Source organism: Pan paniscus, chromosome 13 (assembly GCF_029289425.2).
Source record: "Pan paniscus chromosome 13, NHGRI_mPanPan1-v2.0_pri, whole genome shotgun sequence".
Lineage (NCBI taxonomy): Eukaryota > Metazoa > Chordata > Mammalia > Primates > Hominidae > Pan > Pan paniscus.
In genome coordinates, this window is record NC_073262.2 from 78,092,435 (window position 1) to 78,116,143 (window position 23,709).

Genomic DNA, 23,709 nt, shown 5'->3' on the forward strand with positions numbered 1-23,709 from the left:
TAAATAATTAAAGAAGACTTAAATAAACGAAGAGAGATACCTTGTCCATGGATTAGAAGGCTCAATATTGTTAAAATTTACTTCTATCCAAATTGACGTATAGATCTAATACAATCTCAATCAAAATACCAGCTTGTTTTTGTGGGACAAGCTGAGTCTAATATACATACGGAAGTATAAATGACTTAGAAAATCCAAAATAATTTTGAGAAAGAAAAATATGGCTGGAGAATTTGTGCCACCTTTCATTGACCTCTTGCAAAGCTATGGCAATAAAAACAGTGTTGTATTGGTATAAAGATAAACAAATCAGTGGAACAGAAGAGACTACAGAAATAGAGCTGGTGACATAGAGAAAATTTGTTTTTGACAAATGGAAAATATATTTGGACAGTTCACCAAAGAAACTGTATAGATGGCAAATAAGCACATGAAAAAAATACTTAATGCCATTAGTTATTAGGAAAGTGAAAATTAAAATCACAGTGAGATACTGCTACACATCTATTAAAATGACTAAAATCAAGCAATTGACCATATCAAATGTTGAGCAGGATGTGGAGGAATAGGAACTCTCATACACTGCTGCTGGTGGTAATGTATAAAGGTCCAACCACTTTGGAAAACAGTTTGTCGAAGTAATTCAGCCATTGTACTCCAAGGTATTTATCCAACAGAAATAAAACATATGTCCATTCCCAGACTTGTATATGAATGTTCACATTAGTTTTATTTGTGATAGCCCCAAACTGAAAATAAGTCAAATGTCCATTAACAGGTGTATTGGATAAATAAACAGTGGTATGTACACACAATGGAATGTTACTTGATAAAGAAAAGGGATGAATTACTGATACATGGAAGAACATGGATAAATCTCAAAATTATGCCAAATAAAAGAAGATACATGCATAAAAATGAGTTTGTTCTAAATGAGTCCATTTGTATAAAATTCTAGAAAATGCAAACAATCTGTAGTGACAGCATTTGACTCTTTGCCTGGGGAGGGTGAACATGAAGGAGTAGGAGAAAAGGATTATAAATAGGCATAAGAAAAATTTGGGGGTGATGGATATATTCACTATCTTGATTGTTATAATGGTTTCACAAGTGTACACATGTGTCAAACTTATCAAATTGTGTATCCTAAGTAGTGCATTTTGCTGTATATCATTTATACCTCAATAAAACTGTTTTTAAAAGCCCAAAAAGTTAGTAGAGTTGATGAAAGAGTAAAAACAAATGCTCCTTTGACCCTGATTTCCATGACAGATACCCAGGTTGCCTGGGATCCCAACTTCCCAGCATCACAGGAAGCCCCACTTCCTTGCCCCACCGCAGGTGCACAGAGCAGCTCCATTTCAGCTCACTCTACACTCACTAGTCTGACATTTAAAGGATTTATGAGAAACTGTGAATGAAGAGCCTGTTAAGTGACTCATAAAAGTGATTTGTATAAGAATAGCTTCTTGTGAGACAAGGAGGAAGGGGGCAGCAAATTGACAAGTTTCTTGCTTCTGGTCTCAGTTGGCAAGGTCTTGGGAGTTTGGGGATAGCATAGGAAAGCTAGGAAATGTTACATCAAAGCTAACCAGAATAAGATCATATTTACACCTCACTGTAGTAAATTCATGATCAGGGAGTCAATTGTAGTTTGGAATCAGAGTTCTATCTGCCATGTGTGAATTTCAAAGATTCTTAGAGGGGCAGTCATTTACAAAAATATATTGTAAGTAATTACAATGCTTTCTAATTCAGTTTGGACTGTTGTGTCACTTTCTCGTTTTAGAGAGTTTTCAATACCATTCCAAGAACTTCTAGCCAAGACTACTCCACAAACAGCCAGCCACCCTTGCTAAGGAACTTTGAAAGTGAAAACCATAAAAGCAACATTAACTTATAAAAGGCCCTTAACAGCGTAGATATCAGGTACATAAAAAAGTCTGGACTGATTTGGAAATAGAATTAATTACATAAAACCAATCATGACCAATATTTCTTGAGCATACATTTTATTTTTAGCTAGGAAAAATCCAAGTATTCTCATAATATGCCTACTGTTTCCCCTGACCAATTGATTTACATTTTCTTTCTTATCATTGTTTTAACCAACATGAAAACATCACTAATGTTCATATTCTGCACAGGGCTCTGTTCCTGCAGCATGCAGTTATATGCAAGAGCAAGTGTTGCTGCCTGCTGTAGTGCTTACCTTCACTGGGGCTGCCTGGCTATTGTTGAGTCAGTTGAAATGATTCATGGGTCTGACAGATGTCTGGTACAGCTGGATGTGTCCTTGATTATCCCAAAAGTCTGGACAGCACTGTCATTCACCATTGCCCAAATTATCTTTGTATTGACTGTGGAACCCTCTGTGACAGTACCGTAATGGCTAATTACCCAGGATACCTTTGGTACTCACTTCATAATGGTTTAGTGGAAAAGAAAAAGACCATAAGGAAATGAGAAAAAACCATACCAATAAAAGTAACATCCTGTTCTTTGCAGAAAACACAGACTCTACTGTGATATGGAATATATATTTATTTGACATCATGCAGTTTATGCTAATGAAATCCAGGGCCACAATAGTAGAAGCATAGATTTCTCATGAAACACATAAGGAGGAAATAAAATGTAAAGAACCTTGACAGTGATAAATTATGGACAATAGAAGGAGCTATTAGCTGTGAGAGAATTGTATGTGTAATATACTTGAAAAACGGATGAAGAGTGGCCATTTGCCTGCCTCATATATTGCAAGGGGGAAAGAAAGATCGTGTTTTGTTTAGCAAATAACCTCCCCAGAAATAGAAAGGAGGGAGGGAGGAAGGAGGAGACCCTTAGTAAAGCTGCCTGAAAGAACAAGAATTGAAAGCTGAGGTTTCATTTTTCCCCATAACGCTATAAATTAGCACATTTTGACAAACATAGCTCCCACAAAGCAGATATATATTAGGGAGAAAAAAAGATAAGGGAATAGAGGGTACAAAATCCCATTTTGACTTTTAGTGGAGATGATGAGATCCCAGGAGGGCAGACAAAGCAGACTGGGAACAGCTTTTCACACAAAGAATACAGTAATTTGCCACATCCTGTCCAGGCTGTGTTTGAATGTCACTCCTGTCTTAATTACCAGACTAACAAAGCGATTCTGTTACTCTGGATTCTCTGCCACAGTTCCTGCAATGCAAGAGAGCAAGCTGGAAGAATTGCTCACGGATCGTTACCAAGTGAGTGGGTGAGCAGGCAGCTTCATGGGCTCAGAGTCGGGAGGCCAACAAAGGTAGAGGAAGGCAGTAGGTGTAGTTATGGAGACCTGCGGGCTCCATTGCTGTAGCTGTAAACAGTGAACCACCTGAATTTTGGAGCATGGAGCTTGGCAGATGGAGTGCTTTAGCTTGTGTTGAGATCTGAGACCACAATGTATGCCCTTTTGGTGAGAGAGAGTGAAGATTGTCCCACTTCTCCACCCCTGTGGCTGTGCATCAGCCTCATGTCAAGTAACCTATAAAACATAAGATATAGCCAATCTGAAAGCAAAACACAGGTTACCGACATTCTGACTCAGGGTGGGAGGGTGGGGGTTGGTGAGGGTTGAGAAATTGCTTAGTGGGTACAATGTACATTATTCGGGTGATGGATGCACTAAAAGCCCAGATTTCACCACTCTGCAATATATCCACGTACCAAAACTGCACTTGTACCCCTTAAATTCATACAAATTAAAAAGAAAAAGAAATTCTGACTCATTGTTAAATTGTTCCTTTGACTAAAGGTTAAAAAAAAGCCCTTCTCATTTTGATCTGTTGTTGAAAGCATTTCTAAAATATGTCATTCCACTCTTTGTGGTCTTTCTTAGATGATTCTTCATTGTTTCAGAGACGTTGTTCTGCCCACTAATTCTCATCGATGACCACAGTGGTGAGGGCCATTGAAGACCACAGTGGTTTTGGTGAGGAAGGTGCAGGAGTTTGGGCTGAATGTGCCCTGAGCCCTGTGCTTATGCACAGCCTGAAGGGTGACATTTTCAGATACAGATTAGTAAGTCTGTTTCTATTGTACCAATCACATCCTTCTTCTTGAAAACAGTTTGTAGTAAAACAATTCCATTAATACAGGCCTCTGGTTAGTTGGAGTATTTTTGTATTTAAAAAAGATTGGTGCATTTCAAAAACATTCAGGTGACACAATTATGCTTCCTTTTTATCAGATTTGGGTCTGAAACAGTGATACAGTATAGCAAAAGAAGAGGAAAAATGAAACATAAATCTTTAGTTCCATGTTTATCCTAGCTGCATAGCAATGATCCGTCCTTTATATCCATACCATTAAAGTTGTTAAATGAAGACAAAATTTCCTAATTGCATTTCATCTACAGTAATAAGAATTTTTATTTGGAGGAGATGGACATTGCCCTTAAAGTATTTTTAAGACTACATATTGGAGTAGTTACATAAAATACTAGTTTGTCAAGCTCAGTAAGGAAGTAAATTACCCTTATTCCTCCTCTACACGTTTAAAGGAGTCTAGGGAATGAAGGAGTTCAAAGCCACATCCCGCCAGGCATCTTTCTACAGTAATGCCATTTGTCCTAAGACAAAGTATGACAAAAGCTGATAGAATGGCTAATTCTGGGTATAATGTAAAGTTTGTCTTAAAGTTATTTCTCAAAACGTAATAATGATGTCAGACCCCTGAAATGTCCGCCACCAGCCTTCATGAATAGGATTTAGATAAGCGATGAAAGGAGGGCCTGGAAATAAAGCAGGTGGTGAAATCTTGAAAAAGCTTACATTTATCGTAAGCAGAACATCTATAGCAATAATCTTATAAGTGGGTTTTAAAAATCAATTAAATAGGCATATTACAAATATGTCATGTAGTCATATAATTGTTTATATTTCTGATTCATCTTACAAATGTGAAGCATAACTTAAAGAAATAATCTTTAAAAATGCCTTCAGTCATTATAGTAATTACCCTGAAAGATTAGAAACTTCAAAATGAAACAAGAAAAAAGTAAGGAACACAGACTGATTTATTGTTATAAAGTAAGCATATTGTCCTATGAATAAAATTATGAAAATATTTATAATGGTCTGCTTAAAACTAATTGTTTTGGATGTGATAGGCACACGTTTTATTCACTAACTCTAACTGTGACAATGACAGATCAAAATTCTATAAAGAAAGCAAAAATATCACAAAAGAAAGAAAATAAGAAAAATGGCAGCCATGTATGCTGACTTAACAATGCCATTCAAGGTTGGGCGTGGTGGCTCATGCTTGTAATCCTAGCACTTTGGGAAGCTGAGGAAGGAAGATTGCTTGAAGCTAGGAGTTCGAGACCAGCTTGAGCAACATAGCAAGACCCTGTTTCTACAAAACAAACAAAAACCATTATCATTCAAGATCTGAAAGTGTTTTCTGGGTACGATTATTGTTAGTTACATTTAAAATAAATACCTATGGCAGAGAAATATCTAGGAGCTGCAAACACAGATACTCACACAGGCCAGGCAGGAAATAATGGGGCTGGAGAGATTTGTCAAACTAGAGTGTGTCCGCACTAAACAGAGCAGCTTCTACCAATTGTTGCCATGTGGAAATGAGATCTGAGTTTTGCCAGATCTCTTGTTTTTTCAGGAAAACCTGAAAATCTAAATGTTTAGAGATTATGAGTCCCTGTGAGGGCCTCACAAGACCCTTACCTGTGTGGGTTTACTGAGCATAGGTAAGACAGCTGGGTTGAGGGGGTTGGGATGGTTGTCATGCACCCTGATCTAATGCATTCTGGTTATTGAATAAACAGTAAGAACCATAAATTAGAAAATGCTGTTTGACATTGAGCAATACATGGTTGATTACAACATTGCACTTACGTGTATATAGCTTAGTTCAGTTAATAGTGCACTTTCTTATGTCTCATATCATCTAATTCATGTGATTAGAAAATGAAGACCTTTCCACACAGCCCATTTAAGGGTTTCTCCCTCTCATGCTGGTCTCTGCCTAGCCTTCTTTTCCTCCTCTTCTTCACTTGGAGGACTCAGCTCATCTTTCAGGGCTCAGAGAAGACTCCCACCATCCCTGTAACTGGGCTGGGACCTTGTGCCATCCTCCCTGGATCTTCCCTTTGCAGCATTGTGAAAATTGTGAATATGTAATTCTTATTCTCTGTCTTGCCGGCTAGACTCCAAGCTTCATGAGGGCAGAGAACTACATTTGTACTCTCAGTACCTACTTCAGTCTGATACACATTTTTAAAATAAATGTTTGCAGAAACAGAAACATTTGAATGAATCACATAGAAACGTGTGGGTGTGTGTATACACTATATATATGTAATATATACATGTTCAGAGTCTTATTTTGAATAATAAGACTAATCTCTGAACATTACATATATATATGTATAATATAATTAGAGTCTAAATGAGCTACTTCCTTTATTCACTGCCAAGTAGACTTGTTACTTATTTCTGAGAGCTCTTTTGAATTTCCTCTGCTAAACTGGAGACTCCTCAAGTTTTAATTTTTGGGGGGTTCCTAATTGTCTTTTTCTGATATATGGAAATAATGGAGGTCTCCTCAAAATGCCCTCTTAAGACAAATGCTGTGCTTCTTCCAGACAATAGAAGAAATGTGGAGATTGTAAAGATGGCCACAAAGTATCTACCTTTCTTTATCCATGCCCTTGGTTGGTTCCCTTGCACACGGCTTGGCTTTGTGACTTGTTTGGGCCAATTTACACTAACAAATATGATGCAAGCAGAGGTTTATGTATTAGGACATGTTTTATCTTGCTGCTTTTGGAAACCCTGCGATCACCATCATATAAATAAGCCTGGGCTAGCCTGCTGTGGACATGCGGCTCAGTCATCTTCATTACTGCAGGCAGCAGCCAGCACCTTCAGACAAACATGTGAGTGAGGTCATTCCAGACCAGTCTCCAGGTGATCTGGTATCTGGCTGCAGTTGTATGAGTAAGCCCAACTCAACCTAGCAGAAGATCTGCCCAGTTGAGCCCAGCCTCTATTTCCATTCTAACAGAATTGTGAGGTAAGCTTTGGGATGGCTTGTTCTGTAGCAAAAACTAACTTATACACACATTTTCAGGGCCGTGGTAATTTTTCAACAAGACCAGACCAGGAAAACTGAATATCAATTCTCTTCTTCCTTGGACCCACCCATGCACCATCGCTCTTAGCTTTATTAAAGCAGAAGCCTATTGATATTGGAAAGCAGCCTATCAGAGTCTTTCCAGGGAATCTGACTGGAGAGGACAGAGTTCCACTCTATTCTCCCAAGAGCCCTTCTCCAAATCTTATTAACACCAGAATATAGGCAGCAGATCTGAGAAGGAGGAAAGAGGAGGAAGAAAAGGGAAGATGATGGTGAGAGCCAAGATACTGGAAAAGCTCATGCAGAGCCAATGAAAGCACCCAGTGTCCTGGCATTACACCACAGTATCCTTATTATCAGAAAAAAAATCCAGTGTCAGTTTCTAGCCTCTGAAGTCTGAAGGATGAAGCCAAGCAAATATGAGACTTTGCAGTGTATCATTTTAATGTAGAGAAAACACACACATTAGAAGTGTAAGCTTGCCTTTGTTTAAGGCCCTTAAGCCTTTCTTAGCATTTTTAGGAAAATGCACTGAGAGTAAACATTTGTTACTTTCTAAAATGCTGCTCTGAAACTTTTCATATGTTTTTGTGCTGAATCTTGATGTAGTAATTTTAAACAGCAAGAACCACACAAAATGTAGAGTGTTGTTGCAGAGCCGGGGTAGAATAGGGTGGGTGTTTATTGAGTGCTTGCTATTTGCCAGGACCTTACTTCATTTAATCTTTGCAACCATCCTATGAAGTAGCTCTTTTATCTTTATTAAACAAATGAAGAAACTGAGGTTCTGAGAGGTTAAGTAACTTGGCCAAGGGGACATGGTAGCTAGTAAGGTTGTAAATTACAAACATAGACTTCAAATCTGATTCTACTCAATAGACTTGCAAACTCAGCAAAAGTACAGTACTTTTAACATTAGTAGTAATAATAATAATTTGTACTGAGCCCTTATGTAACATGTAACTTTTTATTTAAAATAATAATAGCTGACAATTATTGAGAGCATATATGCTAACAATGTTCTAAGCACTTTACACATAATAAATAATTTGGTATTGAAAAAAATCCCCTATATGGTAGGTATATTTATTATTTGTATTTTTAAGGTAATGAAACTGAGGCATAAGGAGGGTAAGTGATTTGCCCGAAATTGCATAAGTAAGGAATAAAACATCAAATTTAGTTCTGTCAAAGCCCGACTTCTATTAAACCACATGTGCTCATTTTTATGTTTCTTCTAAAATAATTTTGTTTTATTTTGAAATTTTAATTATAATGGCTGCTAGTGTGCTAGGTTTCCACAAAGGAGGGTGATCAGCCACTATTTAGACATTCTTAAAGAAAGCAAAACCCACTGAAATATATGCTCCATGAGGTTAGCCCTGTCTGTCTGTCTTGTTCCCAGAGACTGAACACTTTCTTACTTTCTTTCTTTCTTTCTTTCTTTCTTTCTTTCTTTCTTTTTGGAGACAGAGTCTCGCTCTGTTGCCCAGGCTGGAGTGCAGTGGTGCGATCTCGCCTCACTGCAAGCTCTGCCTCCTGGGTTCACACCATTCTCCTGCCTCAGCCTCCTGAGTACCTGGGACTACAGGCGCCCGCCACCACGCCCGGCTAATTTTTTTTATTTTCAGTAGAGACAGGGTTTCACCGTGTTAGCCTGGATGGTTTCGATCTCCTGACCTCGTGATCTGCCTGCCTTGGCCTCCCAAAGTGCTGGGATTACAGGCATGAGCCACCACTGTGCCCAGCCTGAACCACTTTCATAGAGCACAATGCCTGGGACATAGTAAGAGCTCAATTAATTAATATGTGCTGCCTGAATGAGTCATCAGATATTAATAATTTGGTTCTACTCTACAAGTAGTACTACAAGGATAGACATAATACTATATAGCCCTTTGTGGTTTTTTGGTAGAAAGATACTGTATTAGCTTCCTAGGGCTATGGTAACAAAATACCACAAACTGTATGGCTTAAAACAGCAGAAATTTATTGTCTTACAGTTCTAAATGCTGGAAGTCCAAAATCAAGCTGTCAGCAACGCCATACTTGCTCTGAAAGTGTTAAGGGAAGATATTTCCTTGCCTCTTCCTAGCTTCTGGTGGTTGTTGGCAATCCTTGGCAAACCCTGGCTATGGCCGCATCACTTCAGTCTCTGCCTCCATCTTCACAAGGATGTCTTCCCTCTGTGCATATCTGTGTCCACATTTCCTTCTTCTTCTGAGGACACTAGTCATATTGGATTTAGGGTCCAACTCTAATCCAATATGGCCTCATCTTAACTTGATTACATCTGCAAATAAGATCATATTCACAAGACCCACCTGGACTTGAATTTTTTTGGGGAAACTGTTCAACGCAGTATCAATTCTTTAATCATTTAAAACATGTTATTCCTAATGGGGCCAAACAGAAGAGAAGGCCGGGTAGAGCATGCTTGGTTAAAGCTGGGAAGGGCCTCCCCACCCCTAACAAAACAAAGCCCCAAACTCCATTTGGCATAGGCTTGATTTTTAAGTTCAAACACTTATGATGGCAAAACATAGTATACCCTGTCAACTGTAATATCTTATTGTGAATACATTTTCTTTCTATGAGAGCCAATTTGGATGAGAAATGTGGAAAAAAAAAAGCAAAAAAGCTAAAGCAAGGAAGTAGGGAGTTGTAGGGAAGTGCCACTGGCCAAGAAAAAGGGGGAAAGTTGCCAGATGCACAAAGTCTGGGTGGATCCATGCGAAGATCAAAGAGACAATAAACTTAGAACAAAAGACAGCTGCAAGAAGAGGCCTTTCTGTTGGACATTTGTGGAGGCATCTGATTATAGGCACCAAGACCTATCACTGGCCAACAAATGGAGCAGAGGTAAGACCTCTGAAGATTTTACAAAATAAAGCAAGAAAGCCACTTGGAATGAGTAGTGTCAGAGACCCAAGCAGGGATAAAGTGACCCTTCAAAAATGTACAGGGTTCCCTAAGAGAAAGATGCTGTCTACATATGAGTTAGTATTTTCCTATTTCTTTCTGCTCAAACACCAGGCACTCATGGAAGAGTCTGCATCCCTGGCAAATCAGATATGGTGCTATGCCTGGGAAGTCTAAGTGGGTTGTGGCATAATCCTGTTTGGAACTCCCCCTACTGGAGTGAGGAACCACACGTGGTAACCATACCATGTGGCTACTGCCATGGGGCAGGGTGCAGTGGGAGAGAAAAGAGGGCATTACTAGCCTTGAGGTAGAGTCTGGGAGGGGCACCCTCTCATGGTTGGTGGTCTCTGCAGACCTCTCCAGACCACCTCTAGGAGACATCAGGGAGTGACAGAAAGAACATGGACCAGCAGTTGGAATAGCTGCATGGCCTTGGATGAATTACTTACATGGCCTAAATTTCCACTGAAAAAAATTAAATGAAAATAGTCACGTAATACCACCATTCTAGGTACATAGTCTGTGCTCAAAATTTGTTGTTCTTTCTTGCTTTCCTTGATCACCAATTTTATTCTTCAGATAAGCCTGTGCTGTGATCTAAATTTCTTTAGCTGAGTTCAGAAATGTTAATCCTAACTTTATTTGATTTGTAAGAAACTCCTGATTCATCTGGGGTCTAAAGTTTCATTATGGTTTTGATTTAAGGATTTAGATTGGCAGAGGTGGAGCAAAATATGCATTCCATAGCTGAGCAAATGGGATGCTGCTAGGATTTAAATGTGAATAAATACATAGCTTTCATGTTCTTCCCAGTTCAATTGTGCTCTGCTGTGTATTGTAGGATTTTTTTTTTTAATACTCCATATTAAAGAGGGGTTTCTCTTTTGCGTTTGGATATTCTTGTGCAGGAGAAAGGGGGTAGGGTGGTGGGTGAGGATTATCAAACAATCTTCTAGGTAAATTTGGTGATACTGTTAATAAAGAGTTTAAAATGCTAATTAAGCTCCTTGTTTAACCAGTCCAAACTTTCCTCAGGATGTTTTACAATACCAATGATTAAAAGTTGCAAAGGTGTAAACTTCTCTGGGCGATATTCTTTTTTTCAATAACGCAAATGATCTTTCTAGCTCTTATAACATCACTTAAAAATGGATTTGATTACTTCTAAGCTGTAAAAAAATAGAATCATAAATATGCTCATTTCCCACAGTGGAGGGGGGACAGAGAGGAAGAAGAGCAAAAGAATATATCAGATTTTTAAGTAAGCAGTCACAAAAGACCTTTAAATAACTTCCTACCATATTTTATTATCTTCTCTCTGTTTTACAGCATTATCTACCATAGAAATGCAGAGAGATTTGTAAAACACTATAGCATTTAAGTCATTACATTTTATAGCTAATTTCTAATGTGGATTTGATTTTTTACGAGCAGAAAAAGAATCTAATTTGCATTAGTGACAGTAACTAGAGAAATTTAACACCTGGCTCTGGTTGTACCAGAAATTGAATATTAGGTACTTGGGTGCTAAAAACCCATTCAGATTTTCAAGGGGGATTTTTCATTTATTTATGTGCTGCTCTCATGTTTACCATTACAAAACTGTTCATATTATGATGGAAGAAAACTCACTGCCTGCAAAAATTCTGGATATGTGTTTTTCATCCTCTGCAAGAGAAACAGAACTATTTACCCATTAGCAACAACACACCCTGAAAAAAACACCACCATTTCATGCATCTAAAAAAATATATCACAGCGGCCCCTGTGAGAAGCGCTTTGATTCCTGCTGTCCTCTCCCATCTCCCCCCAGCTCCTCAACTCCAAGCTTCCCTTTATTTTCTCTTCCCCCTCCTCCTCCCAAGCCCCCTCCTTGTGGCTGTTTCCCCAGTAGAAGCTTGAGTGCTGTGTTTCCAAGCAAAATTAAACCTCTGCTAAGAAGATCACATTGTTGTTACAAGAGCAATCCATATGTTTATAAAGTGTAGAAAATTAGGAACTGCAAAAGAGGCGAAGCTGGTGTTAAATGATATGGGAAGTGACACTTTACATACCCAGTTACAATTAACACATTGATGGCATTTTGCTGGCTCCTTGCAGTGATAATGCTGTTGTCAAATGTGTTTAGTGCACCAAATCTCCTGGAGCCTTCAGCCAGGCAGCGAGCTTTTGACAGATTGAAGGTTCGGAGATAGGCTATCATGACAGATGGAAACTGGCACCGATGTTCAGCTTTCGCCCATCACAGGGGACCTGCCCCCCTTATTCTGCAGGGCTCAGCTCTGCAACCTTCCCCCTTCTGATGAAAGCAGGGGATGGCATTGTTAAATAGTGCATCTGTGTGAGTTAGACTCCTCTGATGAAAGCATAAGGCAGACGCGCTGTGAAGCAAAAGACAGCCTCTGCTCTAACTGCATTTTAGATAGACTTGAGGAAGACCCTAGGGAGCTGGGAGAAAACTTTGGTAAATTTCAGACAAAAAGGGAAAAAAGACCACCCATTAATTTTCTCTCTGCAAGATATAAAAATACATCTCTGATGTAAAATCTGAATTAATGACTTTCATAAATAGTTCCCCAAGCTAGGACTCTTTATGGAGTCATGTGGATGTATTTTTCTTCTATCATCATTATTTCCTTGTTATTAATCAATTAATTCCTAAACAAGCCAAAGAAATCTGTAAAAAGGTGCCCAGGGCAGTTGTGAATCCTCTACTTGTAGGAAACCAATTCAGTTACTCTGAGATGCTCTTCATGACCCTGGGATGGGTTCTTGAGTCTCGGTTTTAAAATCCAGGTCCACGGCAGACAGAGCTTTACACAGCTGGGCATAAACGGGAGGATAATATAGTTAATTAACCTTTCACCCGCTCCCCACCAACCCTCTTTTAAAGAAAAACGTCATTTTATTTCAAATGCCCATTTATTTCAAAGGCTTTCACTTCGGCCCTTACAGCTCTTTCTTCTTCTTGCTGACAAATTCTTCTTTAATTTCCCTAAACTGGCTGAAGAGTCCTCTTTCTTTGCAGTCTTAATCTTTGATTCTGCTCTCGCCCATACAGGTTGGGAGCAGCAAGTACTGCAGCCCATTTGAGGTATGATAATCAGCTGATTAGCTAGTGGAGTCGTTTTCCCTGAGGCTCTTTTGTGTGCAAAATCCTCACACTCAATTGACATGTGGACATCATAAAGCTGATGAAATGCAATTGTAATGAACAAGAGGGAGCGGCATCTGCAGCCGTCTAAATGAAGGACCCTTTCCTCTCGCCATGCTAATTCAGAAAATCTGCTCTTAACGTGTACTCCCCCTGGATTCCAAATTGAGGCACATCTCCATGAATGCATATTCAAGGAGTGAATTAGCCTCTGTGGCAAGTGAGCGCCTAGCCTGGCCAGACTGATTCTAATTTCAAGACAGATTATACTGCATCAACCATAGTAATGATCTGACAGTTCATTTGTGATGAGAGTCCTACAGTCAGCTTTACTGCTCGGACAGGCAGGTGCACAGAGAGAGCCAGCAAGACCTCTCAGAAAACACCAAAGGCTGCTGTCAAATGATTTCAGCCCAAATAGCCAGATGAAGGAGAAAAGAGGTAATGCATTAAAAAAATTAAGAAGTTCTCATATGGAAACCTGGCTGTAATGGCGGTCAATGGGTGTTCTCCTACCTATTATAGGTTCATGTACACTCAGCAGTGGTTCAATTAGGAAGAGAGAGGTGAGATTTCCCTCCCACAGCCCTTTTCAGAAAACTACATCACTTGCTAAGAAATTTTCAAGCAAATAAAACTTGGCACACAAGTTTTGTTTTTTTTTTCTAATTGAATTTCACATGAATCAGTTTGTATGAAGAAAAACTGCAGTACTAGGAAGAGAAGCTGTTCATTTCTACTGCCTACTCTGTGACAGTTGCTAATATAATATGACAGGTTTGTTCATCACTATTTTGGATCACCTTTGGGTTTTCTGCACTATTCTTTCTATTAATAAATGTTAATTAATGATGGTAAGGAATGCTTGCCTTTATATCCAAAAACTCAATGCACTTTTCAGACACTGATTTATCTTTGAGAGTTAGAAAGAGGGCAAGTATTAGCACTATTATTTTTACAGAGGTGGAAATAGAATCATGGTGATAAAGTGACTTGTGCAAGGTCACACTGCAAGCCAGTCCCAGATCGCTGCGTTGAACTAATTTTCACCCCTCTCTACAGCTCTAGACACAGAAAATACTCCAGGGAAAGGTGTTGTTAATCCAATGTTAAGGAGACTCCTTCATAAGCATTGCTAATAAATATAGCACATGCCTTAAAAGCAAATGAACAAGACAAGCTTAATAAGGACTGTTGTCACTATCGGGCAATCCACCCAGTGTCTGTACAGTTCACACAGAGGTCCTTGTCAAGGAGCCCGTTTCTGAGATTACAAGAGTTACTCCTTGGCCTCTTTATGCTTCTCTTCAGCCTTCACATTGACCTTGATCTATAGCCTTTCAATTCAGTTTAACTCAATAACAGTGCAGTGTGTGCCTGTAGACATGATCATAGATTATTCTGCTTCCTCCAGTGTGTTTAGAGGCAAAATTTGGGATGGCTGATGAGAGCTGTTATTGTATATAGCCCCTCCTCTAGCAATCAGGAGTTACTTGTCAGATCACCGACTCCACTGTGGGCAAAGCAGTGCAGTAGTTACTTTAGAGAGGTAAGAAAAATGAGACAAGTTTGTTTCCAAAGACAAACATGCCTAACATTAACATACAGGAAAGACAGATATGCATGTTAGCAAACAAACCTAAAAGTGCAAATCTCATTCCAATGTGCAGAGATATGTATGCCGCTATAATCTATCAACTGGCTATCTTCCAAAATCTGCTTGTGAATCAGTTGTTTCAAACTCACATTGCATAATCCTATGGAAGCTGAGTTTTAAATGGTGGTTAGGTTCTCAGGCCAGGTGTTTAAGCCATATTTAACCTACATCATAGCTGCACAGGCTACTAATGGCACCCACACAGGTGTGGCTGAGAGAGTTCCACTGCACTGAAGGGAATGCTTGAGCACTGAGATCAGGCAGCTTGTGTTTAAATCTCATCTCTGCTGCTTACCATTTTAGTATTCTGTAAAGGCAATTTAATCTCTCTGACCCTCCATTTTATCATCTGTGAAAGAGATTGATAATAGTTACCTCATAAAATTGTTGTTAGAGGGGCCGGGTGTGGTGGCTCACGCCTGTAATCCCAGCACTTTGGGAGGCCAAGGCGGGCGGATCATGAGGTCAGGAGATCAAGACCATCCTGGCTAACATGGTGAAACCCCGTCTCTACTAAAAAATACAAAAAATTAGCTGGGTGTGGTGGCGGGTGCCTGTTGTCCCAGCTAATCAGGAGGCTGAGGTAGGAGAATGGCGTGAACCCGGGAGGCGGAGCTTGCAGTGAGCCGAGATCACGCCACTGCACTCCAGCCTGGGTGACAGAGCAAGACTCCGTCTCAAAAAAAAAAAAAAAAAAAAAAAAAAATTGTTGTTAGAGGGATTCAATGGAATACGACAGAGTCAAATACTTGGCCTGATAGAAAGTGCTCAATAAATGCCAAGCAGAAGTAATAGGATAGTTTACATATTTTATATTTTTCTCATTTGTTTTATTTTTCCCATTTGTTTAAGAGAAGGCATTATAACCTAGAGGTTAAGATTCGGATTCCAAAGACAGAATGGCTTTAAGTTCTGGCCCTGCCACTTACCAGCTGTGTGACCTTGGGCTTGTTACTTAGTCTCTCTGTTTCTCATCTGTAGAATGAGGATACTATTAGTATCTATCTCATAGGACTGTCCTAAAGATTAAGTTAACATAGGCAAAATTCCTGCCTTGTAAATACAATATAAGTAAATGTAGCTATCATAAGGATACCAGGGCCTATTATTGGCAATGACAAATGAGCAGGAAACCAAAGCCCAGTTGGAGATTAATGACTGTCTCAAGGTTACTGTTAGTAAATAATGATCTGAGACTCCAGGTTGGTCTTCTAATCCCTAGTCACATGCTCTTTCGAGGTCACGGTGTTTCCTCCACCATGTCCCTGTGAAGCACCCTGGAGTGTTGCTCAACATTTATTGAGTACTCACTGGGTGTGCAGCATCAGGCTGGTTCCAGTAGAGTTTGCTTAAAAAAGAAAAGTTGTGCTCTAGACTCTAAACCAAGGGTTGGCAAACTATGGCCACCGGTCAAAGCAGACTGCTGCTTGTTTTTCTGTGGCCTGTGAGCTAAGCATGGGTTTAACATTTTAAAATATTTGAAAAAATGCAAGATTCAGAAGAATATTTTTGTGACATGTGAAAATTATATGAAATCAAAATTTTTGTCTCTGTAAATGAAGTATCATTGGAACACAGTCACAACTATTTGTTTACATATTGATTATAGGTGCTTTTTTGCCACAACAGCAGAGATGAGTAGTTGTGACCAAGATCCGATAACCCATAATACCCAAAATATTTACTATCTAACCTTTTACAGTAAATGTTTACAGACCTCTAGACTAGACCCAAGAAGATTCTGGCTTATCACTGAGAGGGCTTAAGAGGTTCAGTGATCTCACTGAAGGTACACACACTGAGCCTAGAGTGGCTAAGATCATATAGTTGTTTTCTGCCATTTGAGTACTGTCTTAACATTATGCTCTGAAATACATTGGAGGTACAGGGTTGGAGTTCATAGGAACTAGCCTGTCTGGATCTAATTCCAGTTCTTCCACTTGCTAGTTGTGTGACCTTAGGCAAGTTACTTAGTTTTTCTTTGTGTCTTGGTTTTCTCATCTATAAAATGGGGTTATTTTGAGAATTATGTAGTCTTTTACATAAAAAGCATGTTGAAGACTGCCTTGCACATTGTCAGTACTATGCTAGTGTTAGCCATTATTATTTTTGAAGTCTTATGAGTCTTTGGCAAAAGAGAAAGATACCCTCCTCAGAACAGTGGGCAGTATATGCCGAAGTCCCTCCTTCCCCTGGCTGTCCTGATCAAAATGCTGACTCAGCCTTTAGGGTAGCCCGGAGGTCTATGTTTTTCCTGTCAAACTTTCCTGGACTCTGTTTAGTTCTTTGTGCTTCTATAGAACATTGTACAGCCCTCCTTTCAAGCCCTTGTACTGAAGGTATTTTTTATACTGATTCTTAAAGAATTATACAAATTTTTGCCTATATTACATGGTAAGCTCATGGAAGAAAAAGGTTTTCTCACTTTTATCCTCATAGTCCCTGTTACGTAGACTATTTGGTATATGGTAGTATCATAGTATTGGTAAATATTTGGTGAATTACAGAATAAATAATAGGCCAGGTTTCCTTAGAGAGTTGAGAACTCTCTAAGAACTTTTCCTTTTTTTTTCTTTTTAGAGACAGGGTTTCACTCTGTCACTAGGCTGGAGTGCAGTGTTGTGATCACAGCTCACTGCAGCCTTTTACTTCTAGGCTCAAGTGATCCTCATGTCTCAGCCTCCTGTGTAGCTAAGACTAGAGGCATGCACCACCACATCTGGCTAGTTTTTAAATTTTTTTAGAGAAGGGGTCTTGCTGTATTGCCCAGGCTGGTCTCAAACTCCTGGCCTCAAGTGATCTTCCTGTTGGGATTACAGGCATGAGCCACCATGCCCGGCCAAGAACTTTTTAAAAAATGTGTGCAAGTTTTCTAAATATGGTAATACTTTAACTCTAGAAGGTGCTAGCTTGCAATGCAATTAGATGGGGGTGGGGAGGTTTGAGGTTTAAAATAAAAGGTAGATAGATACTTCCACTTCCTAAATTTAGAGATCACAGAGCAGAAATTCTTGGTCTGAGGAGAGGCTTTGTATGAATTGGTTAAGATACCCGCCAACCGGTGATGTGATTATATGCAGGGCACTTACTGACTTTGGACTTTTGCATTGAATTGAAAAAACCAGGAAAACATTCAATGGATAATCACTAAGGCCTCTTCCACTCTCCAGACTATGATTTCACCTTCTCCCAGCAAACTCACAAAATTCTGCTCACCTGTGAGCAAGGCTTCCGCATAATGCTGGTGGGTAGAAGCTTTCTGAACCTGAGTTTGGGAAGTAAAGAGTAAAGTGATTGCTTGGGGTGTCCACATAGGATGAGAGGCCAGAAATGACTCTATAAAAGAGGTGGGGGCTGGGTCATGCTAGGCTTTGGGTGCTGTGTGAAGTGAGGAGTATGGATTTGACGTGGACAGCAGAAGCCAATGGGTGGTGTTAAGTAGTGGAGTCCTTTGTGTTTTAGAACAAGAATTCTGACCACAGTGTGAAAACTGGGTTGGAGAGGCAGAATGAGAGCCAACATACAGCAGTGCCACAGGGATTATGGGTTAGAGAGGTTGTTAAGAGGTTGGACTTTGGATTTGGGTATTAGGAGAAAGCTGAGCATTTGAGCAAATGAATACCATTTATGTGATGGGCAATAAGAAAAAATATGTATGGTCAACTTTTATTTCTTCTAATATATTCTTAATTAAGAAAAATTCATGGATTTATATACTTGTGGAATCACACTGGTGCCAATACAGGGTGGTGGCTAAGAACTCAGGCCTTGGATTTGAATCTCAATTCTTAATTAGCTCTGAGATCTTGGGTAATCACTTCAGTTCTTTAAGCCTTAATTTCCTTAGCTGTATCTCCCAAGGTCATAGTGAGAATGAAATAAAATGATGCCTATTAAAGTGCATATCAGAGGGCCTGGTAACCAGCAAGCAGTAGATTAATGTTGGCTATTATTACTAGAGTGCATTGGGTTTGCTCCAGCTGCAATCTCCTGAAGACTTCAACTATGTTTTCATTCTAGAAGGATAACATGTAGAAGGCTCAGGCTTAGACTCTTCTGAGCAAACTGGATTTTTGAAAAACTAGATGACTAAAATAAAAGTTTAAAATGCCTATTCTAATAAGAGTTTAATCCTTAGAAATACTGAAACACTTGAATGGAGCTATTTGGTTAAATTAAATGCAGTTCTTTGGAATCAGTTTAAATGCATGGATTGTTACTCAAAGGTTCGAAAGATCTCCACTTGCCTGCTTGGGAAGCAGCAAACAAGGTCAGTATTGATAGCTCACGCTTCACTGAGTGTATCAATTTAAAGCTTCATCAGTGATTCTCACTCATCTGCAGCCCTGCATGGCTGTTGTCTTGTAAGAACGGGGTGACTTACGAACCTATTAAGTAACTTCTTCACTTGTGCTCTAATGAGCCTATTGTTTCTCTGGAAGAACACAAACACCTGAGTACAAGCACAAACTGAAGGCACAAATAAGAGAGTGCAGCTTTCAGCCAGGCATTTTTTTTTTTTTTATTCTCTGCACTTTCCAGTTGCTTTGCCAGCCCGGTGGTGTCCTGCCTCCCTCTTTCTGTGGTCCATGTGAGACGGGGTGAACACAGTGATGAAAGCCCTGAGCAGTGCCATTCAGGTCCTCCTGTCCACTTCAAAGAGCTCTGGTTACGGCTGCTTCATCTACCGTGTGGGGTTCATATGTGTGACCTTTTAGAATTTTAACATTAGTCCTTGTTTACCTCCTGCCACCAGAAAGAGCCTTCTCAGTGAAGATTGCCATCCTCTCCATTCCCAGTTTATATGCACAAGTAGGATGAACCTGTGGCAGTGGGGAGGGGGCACGGAGCCCACCCACAAAGAGGGCCTCCTGGAGACGCCAACCAAGAAGTTCTTGTTGTTCTACCCAGGAAGGCTTTAGTCCTGTTTTTCTGTTACCATAATTCAAGGTTAGTTTCCATGTCCTCTACACACAACATACACGGTATCATAAGCAAGAGATGAAAAGTTGGAAATTAGGACCTTTTAGGATTTGGAGCCAACACCCTCCATGGAGATATAGTGAGTTAAAAACACACACAACCCCAAAACTATTTATTATCTATCTATCTATCTATCATCTACCTACCTGCATACCATCTATACTATATATGTATAAATCTGTGTGTGCGTGTGTGCGTGTGTGTGTATTTACCATTGGCACTAGAGTTCCTCTTAGGAAGGAAATTCTTTAGGAAACAATCTTTAAATATGATTTGAGGGCAGGGGTTGGAAGAATACAGCAAACACAGATGGCTATACTTTCCTATTTCAGAAATGAAGAGTGGTGTGGGGAGAGAGAGAGAGGAGAGGAGAGAGGAAGTGGCAAGAGAACCAGACAACAGACCCATTGTAGGAGGGTGAAGCCTACTCAGAAAGATGGTCATTGAGAAGTTTTCTGTGGCAGGGCAACCAGGAGATTTTAAAGAATGTCTAATACTCAATTTTAAGTTGCATAGTGCATTCCCCATTGTTTCAGAAATTATTGTTTGAAGAGTTCAGTAGGAAAGTAAGGAAACGGGATGGAGTTCCCTGGAGCTGGGAGGACAGAAGGGTGAGCAGAGAGAAGGGAACAGCCCAAAAGGCAAGAAGTGAGTCAACAGAAGCCAACAGTGACCATGAGAATATAAGCTCCTGGGAATTTTCAGGAATTGTGGGAAGGGAACTTCCACAGGATGTGGGATAGAAAGCTAGAGAGAATTCCATTTACATTTTAAATGCAGAGTAACCTCACCTGGCTTCCACAGACTCTGTAGTGAACAGCATCCATCTGTCACTGACATCTTACCCATTGAGTCTCTGTGTAGAGCTTCATATGTCTTGTCTTTAGTAAGTATTCTCTGATTATGAAAATCCACATTTACTTGGACTTTGAAAAATAATTGGATCGAATAGGACTCTGGGAAAGTAGGAACTGTAATAATAAAAATTTCTCAGACTTATTGGAAAATCATTTCCTGCTTTGTATTCTCCTGGGGCCACTTCAGGGACAGGAATGAAAACTGCCCCTTGCGGGGTAATGAGATTCCCATTGCTGGAGGGTCTAAGCAGAGCCAGAGTGACCAGTTGACCTGAAGTTGTGCTGGGGATTCGTATGTCAGGTAGAAGCTGGACAGACAGGCTTCCAAGCCCTTCAAATGTTGAGCCCTATACCTGGGGGAGGGCTTAAAACTTTCAGAGAAGTTTAAAATATTCCAAGTGTCTGTGATTGTTTCTAAAGAGTGTATATTTGGCCCATCCCACAGCTCTCTGTTAATCTGTTCCAGCTTATACTAATTGTATTCTCATTATTTGGGAGGAAGGAAAGGAGACTTGGACCCTCTCCAAGAGGTGGGGTTGGCATGCAGCTCACCCTGTGGCACTTGTGGGAAGCAGCATCTGTCATGCTGGGGGACCTTCCAAGTTCCCATAGGACTGGGGAGTTGCAAGGGACCCTTCTGGTCTGTACCTGGATCCCATGACAGTGGGGGTTTGTGAAGCCATGTCACACCTGTTTGCAAAGATTTAGATTGGGATGACTGGGGAAGAACCACACCACTAACATCTACAGGGGCAGAGCTATGGGTCTCAGGAAGTCGGGACTGAGGAGCTATGGGAATGAGGGGTGAAGGTGTGATTTCATTGGTGGGGACATAGCTGGGGCTTCTCCTGACAATCTATCATTCCTGTTTTCTCTTTTCTTAAAAACTCATCGTGAAACTGAGCTAATAGTCCTGTAGATAGTTTTTTGGATAAACAAGCATAAGACCTTCTGATCTTAAAGCTTGAACCTCACATTTGTTTTATCTGAGTTCTTTCCTCAGGAAACCACCTTCAGGCCTCTCAAAAAAAAGTATCAAAGAACTGAAACTCACCAGATCACCACATCCAGACAATGAGATGCTAGACCCCTCATTCGTCATGATTGCTTCCTTGCCCCTCCCTATTTCCTATTTTCTTCCACATTGTTACATTTCTTCCCTGCTATATAAACCCCTAGTCTTAGTCTGTCAGGGAGATGGATTTGAGACTGAACTCCCATCTCCTTGGCTGCAGCACCTGATTAAAGTTTTCTTCCTTAGCAATAATCATTGTCTCAGTGATTGGCTTTCTGTGCAGCAAGCAGCAGGACCTAGACCAAACCCCTAGTGTTTCTGTAACAATTGCAGATAGACATGGAGTGGGGAATCACAGCTTTGCTCACACTGCAAGTCAGATATGCAGAGAAAATTCACTTTTAAAATTTGGCTCACACCTGTAATCCCAGTAACTCCAGAGGCCTAGGTGGGAGGATTGCTTGAGGCTGGGAGTTTGAGGCTGCAGTGAGCTATGATCACACCACTGCATTCCAGCCTGGGTGACAGAGTGAGACCCTGAGTCACTGATTTATTTCCTGATCTATTTTCTCTATGAAACCCTGCTCTGAGTATCAGGGGGAAAAAAATATATATATATATATATATATATATATATATATATATATATATATATATATTTTTTTTTTTTTAGACAGGGTCTCATTCTGTCACCCAGGCTGGAGTGCAGTGGCTCAAGCACAGGCCACCTTAGCCTCCCGAGTAGCTGGGACTGCAGGCGTGTGCCACTACACCTGGCTAATTTTTGTTTTTTATTTTTGTGGAGGGGTTTCACCATGTTGTGTAGGCTTGTCTCAAACTCCTGGGCTCAAGCAATCAGCCTGTCTCGGCCTCCCAAAGTGCTAGGATAACAGGCATGAGCCACCATGCCTGGCAAAATATGTTTCATGGCTTACTTCAGTTTATAGCTTGGTCTGATACAATGATTTGCAAATAAATTTCCCTAACTCTGCTATGGTTGGAATGTATGTGTCCCTCTAAAATTCATATATTGGAACTTAAACCCCAGTGTGATAGTATTAAGAGGTGGGGTCTTTAGAGGTCATAAGTCATGAGGGTGGAACTGTCTATGAATGGGGTTAGTGACCTTGTAAAAGGGATAGGCTAGCCAGGCCCTTTTTTGCCCTTCCACTGCTTCCAACATATGAGGACAGCATTCGCCCCCTTTGGAGGATGCAGCAACAAGGCACCATCTTGGAAGCAGAAATTAGGTCCTCATCAGACACCAAATCTGTTGCCACCTTGATCTTGGATTTCCAGCTTTTAGAACCATGACAAAATAAATTACTGTTCTTTACAAATCACCCAGTCTCACATACTTTGTTATAGCAGCACGAACAGACCAACACACTCACAGATACCTCCCTACCTCTGCTTTTCTCCCTGAGGTGCTTCTAGATGTACGGGGAGCATGTGACCTCAGGACAGTTAGGTCTAAGTAGAGTCCTTACCCTGTCCACTGGTTCGGGCACAGCAGTGTCCACACAAGTCCCTGGTCGGTGGGCATCTTGTTGACATTGGCAGTTGAGGTCCTTGGCTCATGTAACTTATGGTCTTGACATGCTCCTGGCTTGATGTGAGCATGGTAGTGCCCTGACTAAAGTCTGGTGGCAGCTCTTGGTGAGGCCCATGTAAGGTTGCCAGATTTTGCAAACAAAACTACAGGACACCTACTTAAATCTCAGTTGTCTATCTGAATTTCAGTTAAACAATGAATAATTTTAGTATATGTTCCAAATATTACATGTGATATGATTTGTTATTTATTTGAAATTCAAATGTAACTAGATGTCCTGTATTTTATCCAGCGAACCTCATCCCAGACCTAGTGCCCTTGGCAACAAAGACTGTGGCGCCTGATGAGGGAGCCCTTTTGGCAGACTCAGCAGCTGTACCTTCAGGAAACTGCTTGGTCCCTCTACAAGGCATAGGCTAATTTCTCGGCACGTTT